This window comes from Mustela nigripes, chromosome 10, assembly GCF_022355385.1.
Source record: "Mustela nigripes isolate SB6536 chromosome 10, MUSNIG.SB6536, whole genome shotgun sequence".
Taxonomy (NCBI): Eukaryota; Metazoa; Chordata; class Mammalia; order Carnivora; family Mustelidae; genus Mustela; species Mustela nigripes.
Genome location: NC_081566.1, coordinates 63,153,358 through 63,162,632, shown reverse-complemented (window position 1 = coordinate 63,162,632; position 9,275 = coordinate 63,153,358). Strand labels below are relative to the sequence as shown.

Genomic DNA, 9,275 nt, shown 5'->3' with positions numbered 1-9,275 from the left:
CCACACACCCGTTCAAGTGTTCCTGAAGAGCCTGTCCCTGAGAGTAATTCTACCAACTGTACAGTGTTCCGTGTTTTTCCTAAGTGACAACGACCCATCCATGACTATTTCCATAAAATCTTGACTCCCCAGTCCCCCAATTCCCTGTTCCGGTGGCTGGTCCTTTCCCTGGAAGAGACAAGGAAGGCCAGAGCAGCACGGGCTCGGGCCCCCGTGGGCTGTTCTAAAAGAAAATCCTCCCATCCATGCCCTACAAAAACAGCATTCATGAGGAGACTTTGAAAAGGCACGTGGGGTGGTCTCACCTAACAGGAACTCCTGGGCCAGGACTTAAGGAAGGATCAAGCAGAGAGCAAGAACTGAAACGGGGGGAGGGGGTCTACCAGCTCTAAGACCTATGCAAGCCCCCAATTCGAGAGATGACAGGCGGTGTGCGTGCCGGTATTCTCTGTATCCCTTCCTCTATCGCTGTTCGAGCCCACATCAGAGGCAACCTGCCCCGAGTTGACACCTGCATTGTTCTCAGACATGGAAACTGAAGGCTGCAGGGAAAGAACCTCACAGAGGTGAGGGAGTGTGATTTTCTGGGCTTCTCCAGGTTTCATGACTATCAGATCACCGTGTCTGTGGTTTTTCTTATCTCGTACACATCCAGCCTGGCTGGCAATGCTCTCCTCGTGACCCTTATCTGCACTGACTGTCCCCCTGCATGCACCCAGGTGCATCTCCCTGAGCACGCTGGCTAGACTGGAGACCGCATACACGCTCGCCCCTGTTCCACAGATTCCATCTGGTCTCCTAGCCCAGAATCAGCCCATCCAAATCTTCTTCTTTGTTGCCTTAGCCAGCAGCAGCTGCCTTCTGAGTACAGCCATGGGCTGTGACCGCTATGGGGCCATCTGCAACCCAAGGTACACAGATGTCGTGAGCAGGAGGGTATGTGCCCAGCTGATGTGTGGCACCTCTGGCATTGGTCTGGCCATGGCAGTCGTCCAGGTGACACCCATATTTGCCTTATTCTTCTGTCACAGAGTGGCTGGGCATTTCTTCTGTGACATCCTCCCTGTCCTGAAACCCTCCTGTACGGATATCACTATCGATGAGATCAACTTTGTCAGTTCATGTATGATCCTGGTCCCTGTGGAGCTGGGTCTTCATCTTCTACATCCTCCTCATCTCCAGCATCCTCAAGATCCCCTCTGCCTGGGGCCAGAAGAAGGCCTTTGCCATCTGGACCTCCCACCTCGCAGTGGTCACTGTCCACTATGGCTGGGTCTCCATTGTTTACCTCAAGCCCATGTCTGAGGGTTCTGCAGAACAAGACCTTGGTCTCAGTGACATACACCACCATCACTCCCTTGTTGAACCCTGTTGTCTACAGCCTGAGGAACAATGAGGTCAAGGATGCCCTATGCAGAGCTGTGGGAAGAAACAGTTCATCTGTTGACCCTGCCTATATGAGACATTGACCACTGAGCAACACATCTTCACAGCTTCCAATCTTAACATGGTATCCCATTCTGCAGTGGTAGGTGTCCATCTTGCTTCATCACCCCTCCCATGAAGTCTTAATCTTTGTTTCCATATATTCCAAAGTTTGGTCCAGGCATTTTCATCTGGATATCTGAAGGGTCAGGGAGGATGGGCACGACTTTTAAGGAAGGAGATCCCCATTTCTAGAGTGGGGGAGGGAACTTCTTAAAATCACATTAAATGTGGTAGTTTCAGGTTTGAAAATAAAAATGTAACTTCAAGAATATACCCTATAGAGAATAAAACTGGACAAAAACTCCCAAGCAAGGGAAGAACAGTCAATAGCAAAATTACCTCAGAACCTTTGGGAAAGGTGAAATGTGTGTTTAAAAAAAAAAAAAAGTTAAATTTGGAAGACACTGGTTTAGTCCTTGAAAGTTTAGCTTGTATTTGATTTACACTAAAGTCCTTGCTTCCATTCAGCCTGGTGCCCAGAGCACTGGTCATGGCTGTATGCTACACAGCCCTTGTGTCCGATCTGACCATGCTCATCAGAATCTCTCCGGCTGCTGGGTCTGTCCATGGATCCAACTTCTTGTTCACTATTATGAAGAAAAATAAGTGGGTCAAAAGAGCTGTGCTCTGTTTGGAGTGAGAACCATGAAAGTCTTCTCTTGCACAGCCCATGGCCCTTCTTGGGTCAGACAAAAAAAATAGGAGAAGACCCAACCAATGCCTGTAGTCAGGAGTAGATGCTCAAGTCACCTTCCCAAAATGGAGAGGGGCTAAAAAAAGATTCTGTCCTCCTACTAGGCCTCTTAAGGAATTGTCCCTTCCCCCCAGAGCTTCTGGGGGTTACTCTGGTTTCCTGCCCGCACATACCTCTTACTACCTCGGGCGATGGTAGGGAGGGTTGGGCACTTCAGTCTCGTGCCTCCTTCTCCTCAGTGTTGTGTCACAGACGCTCATATCTGCCCATTCCTTAATGCCATTTGTCCTTCTAAGGAAGTGCTTTCCTTTTCCTTCACCTGAGAAAGGGATGGTGACAGTCAAGGAGCTCATCCAGTGGAAGGTCTGGCTGGACAGACGTCTGAGATTCTAGGTGGGAAAACCAGAGTTCACTCAGGGTCTGGTCATCCTTTTGTAGTTCTTCCTGTGGCTTTGAGATTTCTGCATCGAAGAGGCAAGCCTTATTACAGAAGCTTTTGAGAGATCCAAAGCTGGGTCAGAATGCCCTAGATCTGCTATAAGGTCTTCCCTGACCGTATTCTCAGGTTCAGCACCCCTCACCAGGAATCCCTCCCCAACATCCAAAGATGGCATGCTGGGGGATGTGCCTTCCTCCAGAAGGAAAGGGTCTCTCCTACTGTATGACAGGGCCTCTCCCCCCTGCCACCAAGACCATCCATAGTGCCAACTCTTATCCTCAATTCCTTTGGGACCAGTAACTTCTCCTGTCCCCAGGCCTGTCCTTCCGTGTGCAGAAGGGAGGAAGTGGGATAGGGAGAGCTGCTCTGAGCAGGAAATGTTCTTTCCCCCTTTGGGGATCGGTCTGGGCTATGAGCGGTCCCCTCTCTGAGCCGTCACTGTGCTGGACAACAGCAGCAATCCTTTCTCGTGCATGGTCTCCAAACTGGGGTGGATTAGGAAGAGCGGGTGGAAACAGAATTCCCAGTGAAGAGCGTCCTCGAGACTGTGCGGTGCACAGGGGTGGAGAACACAGATCTGGAGTCCGATGGTGTTCTAGTGTCACCTCTGCCACTCGCTGGATGTTCTAATCTCTTTGTGTCTCCTCCAGGGTGTGTAAAACGGGGCAGGGATTGTATCTAGAGGAAGAGCTCATTGTTCCCACGTTTCTAGCTGGAGTTTAGCAAGGTTAACTTCATCAAAGGTCTACGGCATGCCAGATATCGTGCAATAGCAGTGTTTCAGGCATCAGGCCCCTCGCCTTCAGAACATTGAGAAAAAAGCAGGGGGTCCGAGGGTTACTTAGTAGCTACAAGGAGAAATCTTATCATGGGAGAAATATGGGATGTTAGGAACACAGTGGGGGGTTCTAACCAATGCAGGAGCCTGACAAGAGCTACCAGGGGGTTTAAGCCTGGTAAGAGTCAGCTGGATGAAACGTCAGGGAAGAGTCTGGAAAAGGAAGATAAAAGGTACATTCCAGGCAGAGGAAGCTGGGTTTGCAAAGGTATGGAAGAGAAAATTTGAGAAATGCGGTTTTCTAGAGCTGCGGTGTAGGTGCTCGGGGCACGGCAGGCGACTGAAGTCCACGGTGGAGGCAGTCACAGGACCTGGAGAGCAGGACTAAGGACGACTCATCGTAGAGACAATGGAAGGCACTCATGGGTCTTTCAAGCAACCAGGCGAGTTACTTGTAATGCAGGAAGCTCCCCACTGGCAGAGGGAGAACCAGACTGGAGGCCAAGACCAGCAGGACATGGATGAGAAGGCACCGCCGGACTACAACAGAGGGGACAGTAGCCTGAGCCAGCAGGGAAGCAGTGTTGAAGGAGAGAAATGGACAGACTTGTGATCCTGGGCAGCGGGTCTGGCGTTTCCCGGGTCTAGGTTAAATGTGGGGGTGATGGAGTCAGAAAAGGTCATAGGGAGTCCTGGCTTAGGGAGTCCTGGCTTAGGCCCTGCGTGCGTGGGCCTGGGGCTCAGGAGCGCGTGGGCTCAGATCTAGTTGGAGGGACCCGAAGGATATAGACAGGGACTTTTGCTGACAGTCAGCCAGGGCTGAGAGCCGAGGAGCAGAGGGGACGGGTGGCAAGTGTGGGCATGGGAGGGTGGTAGTGACAGTCCGACGAGCCGTCAGGGGAGCAGCCGATGGCGAGGAAAGGGATTCTCTGCTCCTAGTGACTGGGCAGTCTCCTGTCCCTCAGTGGAGGAGAGGGAGCGGAGGACATCAGGAGCCTCAGACCTCACCGACGTCGGCCCTGGGATCCAGCAGCTGTTGTGCAGAAGGGGAAAGAGCTCCCTCCTTCCTCTCAGACCCTCTTCCTCCTTCCTTCAGCCTCCCAGAAGTCTGGCCAGATGGCGGGGGCCTCTGCCCACCACACAGACCGCTGGCTTAATGCGAGATGGGGGCCCCCTCCCGGCCAGCCCCTCCCCCACCCACTGCCTTCCTCACAGAGCACGCTCCCCCCGAAGCTGGGGGTGCACCCGAATGGGAGGGAAGAAGAGTGTGGGCTCCAGGTGAAGCTGCGGCCAGGAAGGAAGCCTCTGGCAGGCAGCACACCTCCTTCTTTCTGTGCTTGTGCGGCCACGCTCGCAGCTCTGTACCTCCATCCTGGGTGTCTCGGCACAGAAACAGTGTTCTAAACTGTCCCACTCCCATGGAGACACAGTATGAGGGGAACAAAAGAAGGGCTAATATTCCCCTAACCCTCATGGTGACATGGGACACCTCTCCCCAGCCTGGGCCCAGTTGCCTTTGGAGGAGTCTTGCCAGGAGGCTGCCAACCCTTCAAGGAACAGGTGTAGGAGGGTATCTTGTTAGCCCAGACCTAAAACCCTATCTGAAGGGAAAACACATTTTAGAGATGGTCACTGATATTTGGGGCTCACCCAGGAACCCTAGATGCAGCCTTACTCCCCACCGCCAGTCAGAACCACAGCCTTGTCTCCTTCAGTCTTCTCCCCCAGCCTCACAGAAAAGCACACCAGGGGCTGTAGGATCCCCCCCCCCCCCCCGCCACCCTCCAGTTCTGAGTCCCAGAATCCCGCCTGTCTGGGGCAATGCTTCACGAAGGGCGTCCTGACCTCCCGTTCCCCCACTGGAGGTTTTCTCACACAGCAAAGTCCATGGTCTGTCTGACCCAGAAGGCGAGCATAAAGGGAATCAGAGGGTACATTCTAAGGCCTAAAATTCCACATGCTGCCCCAACGTCTTGGAACCTTCCAGAACCCCCAAGGCCTAAGCATGAATCCCCCCATCAAGTGAGAAAGGTCTCTTGCCCAGTTCGTGTCTCCATCAGCTGGACCAGCTACGTCCCATCTGGTCCTCCAACTAAGCAGTTTCACCTAGCCGCCAACTTGCAAAAGTCTTCAAACGAGCCAATTATTTTCCCACGGAAACCAAGGGTCACCTCACCCAGTCCCTGCAAAGCCAGCCTGCCTCCTACGTCACTTCTGGTCACCCTGCTCTCTAGTCCCCGCATGGCTGGTGGCGTCCTCCCCCGGTCTGTGCGGGGCTGACCAACCACAGCCAATCTCTTGTAATGTCAGGCGTCCCGGCTTCGACCACCTCACGCCACCTAGGAGCGGGGGGATCCCTCTTTCTCCACCAGGGTAAATGGGTGCTCAGACACAGGGCAGATGGCAAGACAAAAAAACACAGGAGGTTCTTGCAGTCAAATGGACCCACTGAGTGGACTAGGCTGGGGGAAAGTCATAGGTCCCCACCTGAGGGTGGCCTGCCGAGGGCGTCCCACAACGGCGCCCTGTCTTCTGGAGGAGGGTCTCAGAGAGCGGGGACTCCGCATCCCCATGTTTAGGCAGTTTCATAGGGCCTTCCAAAGACCACATGCATATGCCCGAGTGGACATTTAGAGGTCGATGATGCCCCAAAATCTATCCGCAGCAGCTAAGGAAACCACAGAACATCTACAGGGGACTGCCAGGAAGGCTGTCAGTCAAGTTAACAGCCCCTGGTCTCTCTCCCCTTCCCCACCTCAGTGCCTCGAAGAGTGAAGCCTTCCAGCAGGGGACAAATTTCAGAGCCAGACCTGCAACCACAGCTCCCAAGGCTGCTGAAGCCGAGGAGGGAGCTGCAGAAATCCAGCCTGCCTTTCTAGCGCTCTGTCCCCATCACGGACAGCTGGAGGGAGAGGCCAGTCACAAGGACCAACCACAGACCCGACTGATCTTTGGATCTTCCAAACCACAAGTCCACCCGTGGACAGGGCCGGCAGAGTTAGGAGAGGGGATCTCAACTTTCAGTAATTGAAAGAGGAGGAAACAGTATAGACTGTCAGAAATAACATAAAAAGTCAGGAAATAAAAATTCTACAGAGACTGGTTGAAACAGAAAAAAGAAAATCAAACTGTTTATCCCCATCCGACTGTGTTAAAAGTCATCAATAAACTGATTACACATACATCGGGTTCTGCAGAATTGTTTAGGGCTCAGTGGCATCCACCTGCTAGCAGGATTTTCTGCAACCTTCAGAAGTGGGACCTTTGGACACATTTTCAAAATCGTATTATTCAGGTGTGCAGGGGACAGTACCTGCCATTTTACAGGAGCTCAACAAGCCTTTGTTGAAGGAGAACAAATGTGTGGAGGTTGGCCTTGGCCACAAAGAATGGGGACAGGCTCTGAATGAGGCCAGGCTCTCGACTAGCTACAGACAAAGCTTGGCCCCCAGAGGGGAGAACGGCTTGCTCTCACTCGGGCAAGAAAAGACACCCCTGACCCGGTCTGTAAGGAAAAGGGAGCAGAGAAGAGAAACCTGACTTCTGACTCTTCAGAGGCGTTCCTGCTCAGGCTTCTGTGTGATCAGCAGGGCGATCCCCTGGAAGAGGCGTCCCTGCTCAGGCTTCTGTGTGACCAGCAGGGCGATCCCCTGCTCAGGCTTCTGTGTGACCAGCAGGGCGATCCCCTGGAACGAGGCTTCACATTCCCTTCACGGCACCTCTCCCTCTCCCCCAACCTAATACCATCCCCCTTAGGACACCTTGAGACACCTGGGAACATTCCTCCAACCCCTTTATCTCCAGGAAACACCAGCTCAGCGCCGAGAGCCAGTGGATGGGGAACCAAGCCTCCACAGAGGTACAGGGCCTGATGCCATCCCCAGACCTGCCCCCCAGATCAAAGTGTCTCCCCCAGCCCCTCCCAGGGGCACAGGACTTCTCGCCCTCAGGCCCTCAGGCTCTCAGGCTGCTCCCACAGGGGCTCTCTAAAGACTTAAGTGTGTAGTTCGGGAGCCTCTCATATGGTTAATTAACATTCGTAACAGGAAGCAAGTGACTTCTCGATTTAATCCACAGGCATCACAGGAAAGTCCCTCTGTAGCTGAAGCATTAAGTTTTCGACAGGAGGCCTCCGACCGGGGACAGTATGATCTTCAGTTCTTTTCAAACGTCCTGTGAAAAGCCTTCATCGTGGAGACTGCGCTGCCACTGGCTGATGGTTAAGGTTGCCCTCCTTGATCCTGGATCTAGAACCCTACCTTCCCAAGCCTCCTTCCCACAGGGAAGAGAAACGGTATGGAGAAGGAAAAAAAGTTGAACAAATATGACAGTACAAAATGGGACTGTATATACACATTTGAATATCTGTCCTCTATTTTCTGTAATAGGACTGACCTATGAAGAATGAAAACGTGTCTTTTGTTAGGGACTTGGGCTCTGTTTGAAGAGGCTACCAGAGTTCTTCCCCATCGAATAAAAGGCTGGAAGTGAGGGAGGCGGGAAAGGAAGGGGGAAAAGTGTAGCGGTCCAAAGACTGGGATCCTGAATAAGAGGGAGCCTGGGATCCAGAATAAAAGAGGGACTCAAGAGAAGAACCACGGTTCAGGAAGCGATGGCCAGGCTGGCGTAGAGAGCACACAGAGGGGGCAGCGTTGCTGGAGCACGGAGCTGCCCCCAGACACCCCAAGAATGAAAAATGCACACGGCCCACACAGAGGGTTTGCGTCAAGTGACCTTCCAGTCTTCGCTCACATAGAAACTCCGATCCCCCTGCACCTGCTGACCAGGGACAAGATCCAGCTCACGGCTTTTAACTGCGGCGGACACTCTATACTCATTTAGTACGTCGCCTGGAACGGGACATTGAGTTCGGCATTAATCTTTATTACTATCGATGCTGTTGTAAATAAACAATGTGCTAGCCCCGTGCCTGTGCAAGAATAAAGCAACCCGGAACATCTAAACCTAGAGCTTGGTGGGAAGCTACTGAATAATTCCAGGATCCTGAAAACTGTGTACACCGAGCCAACAAGAAGTCTAAGCGTACGCCCAAAAAGATGGGCAGGCAGGACAGGAGTGAGGCAAGCATGACTGTGGGAAGGTGTAAGGTTTAAATTAACTGCACCGTAACAGAGAGATAATAGATTTCTTCAATTTGATAAATCAAGAAATAGTAGAGAGATCGAAAAGTAAATACCAGAAGACATTGCTGAATGAATTGCTCTGGGAATTAGGTCTGAGAAGGAAGGGACGAAACGTTTTCATTACAAGCTGTTTAGTGTTGCGTGATTGTTAAACCATGGGTGTGTATTACCTTAAGAATAAAAATTTGAAAATTTAAGTCAAACCCAGAAAAGTAGCCTTAAGGGTAAAGATATGGAAGATACTGTATTAAGATTTTGAATTTCAAGACGAAGCGAACTTTTTAAAGGTTTAAATGTATATAAAATTACATTTCCCTCTAGAAAAATTACATTACCCCAGTAACAAATAAGAGCACTCTTTTCCTCATATCCTCACTAATATTAGCAATTAACTTTTAAAACCTCTTCACGGTAGGTTTTTGAAGCAAGTCAGGGAGTGCTTGTTTCTTCAAAATGGATATTTAGACGTTACCCTCAAACACACACGGCCAGCTCAGCGCTATAACCAAGTGCTGGTACAAAATGAAAACGCAGAGTCCCTTGTGCAGAAGCTACCAGAAATCCAAGGCAACACCCAACCCGCTTTAAGCCAAGCTCGGAGCTTCCACAGCCAGGCCGGCGCACCTGCCCAGGGCACACGCCCGTGAAGCCAGCTCTGCACGCACGTTTGTGTTCTGCTGCTGAATTCTGAACAAGAACCTGGGAACACTCGCTCGTTAGAACCTCGGCTGT

The 9,275-nt window shown here is 51.7% G+C and overlaps 1 pseudogene; it reads left to right on the top strand.

The window, feature by feature from the left end:
• The first annotated feature begins 419 nt into the window (after positions 1-419).
• Positions 420-1,469, top strand: LOC132026015 (olfactory receptor 10J5-like; annotated as a pseudogene).
• The last annotated feature ends 7,806 nt before the right edge of the window (positions 1,470-9,275 follow it).